This window comes from Frankliniella occidentalis, unplaced genomic scaffold (assembly GCF_000697945.3).
Source record: "Frankliniella occidentalis isolate FOCC.00 unplaced genomic scaffold, Focc_3.1 Scaffold89, whole genome shotgun sequence".
Lineage (NCBI taxonomy): Eukaryota > Metazoa > Arthropoda > Insecta > Thysanoptera > Thripidae > Frankliniella > Frankliniella occidentalis.
This window is the reverse complement of record NW_026267218.1, coordinates 157,298-160,475: the sequence shown is the minus strand read 5'-3', so window position 1 is coordinate 160,475 and position 3,178 is coordinate 157,298. Positions and strand designations below refer to the sequence as shown.

Here is a 3,178-nt window from a genome sequence, read left to right as displayed (position 1 = left end):
GCCCTGCCGTCCCAGGCCTTTGCCCAGTGACCTTCAATCCCGCGCGCACCTCGTCCTAGCAGCTTCCATCAAGTCAAAGTACCTTTGCCATTATTGCTTTAGTTTCCTCGGCCCGGGCGGCGCCGCGCCCCCCTCTCCGGCACAACGCCAGGAGGGGGTGAAAACGAAATCATTCCGCTCGGGACAAAAGTGTTAGTGCTTTTGTCCTGACGGCATTGCGGCCCGCAAGCACCCTGATTCTTGCAATAATTATAATTATTCGCTGGACTTCGCGCCACGCAGCCGGCAGCAAGTCGAGTATGCTGCTACCTTGTGCACGTGTGCGTCGGCTCCACTCCGACTGCGGCGACAAACCTCAGTGTGCAGAACCTGCGACGGGGACCAGTCGGGACATAAATAAACTATTATTGACTTTGCCAGTCCAATTTGTATACCAGCGTGCGGTGGGTTTGGATAGGGCGTGGGGCGGGGCGGGGCGGGGTGGGGCATTGGCGCGCGGCACTCGGTGCGGTCCGGGGCGCCGCCCAGCGGCAGCAGCAGCAGCGGTCAGGTGCAGAGGGTCAAACGACCAAATTACGGGCTTGTTAACATTTGGTCCAGCGGAGGCTGCGCCGGCGGCCGCCGACTTTGATGAGATCTCGCAGCCGGTCCCTCCGCTCCGCCCCGGACTTATCGTACCGCTCCGGCCGAGGCTCGGGCCCCACTGTCCTGCACAATCGCCGCTGACGTCGCCGTCGTCGTCGTCCAGTTTTACTCGTTTCTGCTCCTTAAATCACGCAAACTTACCTGCCAGACCTGAGCAAGTCGTCAGCGGCGGATGACAGGCGGTCGCGACGGTCTTACGTCGCTTACCGGTGAGTCCCAGAGGCGGCCCGGTCATGAGAAATGTGTGTTCTGGGTCAGCGCGAGGCGGCCCGACGTGCCGTCGTGTGTCCGCACCTGAAGGTCAGTTCATGTCACTTTCAGCAACGGATAGTTTGGCAAGCAGCGCTGCCTGACCGACCTGTGTAAAAGAAGGATATCGTCGAAAATTCATTAAAAAAAATTCTTAAAATCATTCAATCAGAAACTCCATTAAAATTTCTTAAAATCATTCAAGCAGAAACTTCTTAAAAAATTCTTAACATCATTCAAGCAGAGGGGATTCCACATTCGTAAACTGGGGTACACTGATCAAGGGAACTGCATTCAAGTACCGAATGACAGGCCTGCATAAAGAAGAAAACAGTATACTGAGTCAATTTTCTCAAAACTGCTCGGGAGTGCAATTTACTTGTTCCGAGACTTTTCTCTTAGAAAGGGATGTGATGTGCGATGCGCACTCCGTTTGGTCAGCTGCCGGGAAGACTTTGCAGACCGTACGAAACTCAACCCACTCCTTTTTTTTCGCTTCACCGGAAGCGGAAGCATCTCTCTCCCAAAAAACGAGCAGGGGGTATTCTTTTGCGGCCGACGGCCAGTGCGGCGGTCTTGCGCCTTGTGCAACTTGTGTGCTCAGCCACGTTTTAAGAGGCGTGGTTAATTTATTGACGGGTCTCTTCGCACGGGGAGCCGGCGCTCTACAATATTCACCGTTGCCCTGCCCCTTGATGAACAGCCCGCTCTCTCTTTACTTCCACCCTCTCCATCTCTCTCTCACTCACTGACGGACAGGTGCGTGCGCCAACCTGGGTGCGGTGGACGCCAGAAGGGTGTGTAGTTTGAGGGAAGTTTGCCTGCGGGCGAAATGCACTCGAACAAGAACCCCACGCGCCTCGGTAGCTAAACTGTGCGATAGCAAAACATACATTTGAACTGGGGGAAAATGAGTTGAATCATTTTTGTTAATAATTTGCAGGTTGATTGTCTTTGTAATTTTTAATTAGTCCAACGTGCACTCGAAAACCGAATCTTTCTGGGAACAAAATCATGACCTTGCCGTAACTAACAAGAATTTCTCTGCAACAAAGACATTTTTGGTTTTCTGACAAAATTTGTTAAATATGACAAGTTTTTTTTTTTCAAATAAAGTTTATTGTCCTCCGAACGAAAAAAATGATTGGTTTCTGTCACAAAATTTCCTTATCTGTTAGCTTTAAAGGGAATTTCATTTTCCCAAAGGCCCTGGGTGTGCATGTGCAAAAGGGTAAAGTGGGGCTAATATTCTTCTCCCTTCTTTCAATTATCTTGCAGAGTCGCCGCTAGTGGTCCGCGATCGCTCACTATCCTTCATCCACCTCTTGCGCCCCTGGACGAGCGGGTGGCCGAAGTGACGGAATACACGTGTAAGACAACTGCGTCCAGCCCGGGAGGTGCCGAGAGACAAAAGAGGTAAGCCACGCGCCGTTTGTCTTGTCGGGGACACGCGCCGGGCCCATGGGCCGGGGGCCGGAGGCCATGGGGCCTCGCGGGCCATCGGGTTGGGAAACTTATGGACTACTGGCGTGGTCCCTATGGCCAGCCGCCGGGCCGCAGGCAGCAGGGGACACACACTGCGGCATTCCGGGATATTTGTGGATGGGCGTTCCATCGCCTTAATTTTTTTTATTTTCTTTTTATTTCGAGGAAAAAGACTAGGGGGAAACGAGACTTTTGAATTTATAAAAACAAAACAAAAATTAAAATAAATGTGACGTTGAGCCCGGTGGTGGTCGTAAAGCGTAATCAGTTAAACATCTCGGGCGGTGTTTGGTGTGCGATACACGCGTGCGCTGCGTGGAGGTGGAGCGGTCCGTGCCGTTACTGCTAATGCAATAACCCCGATTATTGCCATTATCGCCCCTAAAAGTAAAGCAGCGGCTGTCGTGTACACTTCTCATTCTGGTGTGTAGCCGTACGTGCGCCGGGCTCTGCGGAATTGAAGGCCGTGTAAACGATCCAGTGGACGGCGATCGCCTTACCGGCGGCCGGGGCGCAGGCGTTCGGCGGGCGTGACGGTCCCGGCGTGACGGCCAGCGTGACGGCCCCGCGGTGGCGGCGGCGACGGTGGTTTGGCTTGGTGCCCGCCACCGCCACGGCGATAATCATCGTCACGAACGATATCGAAAACGGTATCGAAACGTTTCATTCCCGCGCCGTTTTCTGTATCATTCCCGCCTCGTCCAGCGCTACGTGTTTACGACCCCGCCGGGTGTATCGACAACTCGGCGGTGTAAAGTAACGTACCTGGTGGGCGCTGTCAAGGCCCGCCCCGCCCCGC

General features: G+C 53.8%; 1 protein-coding gene across 3 annotated transcripts in view; it reads left to right on the top strand.

Moving 5' to 3' along the window:
• The window catches only part of LOC113204439 (zinc finger protein 180-like), a 118,308-nt gene that overhangs the window by 69,707 nt on the left and 45,423 nt on the right, over nt 1-3,178 (top strand). For all 3 annotated transcript variants that reach the window (XM_052269329.1, XM_052269328.1, XM_052269330.1), the window contains exon 3: nt 2,173-2,310. The gene's annotated coding sequence lies outside the window, so the exon portion shown is untranslated. The remainder of the gene's footprint in view (nt 1-2,172; nt 2,311-3,178) is intronic.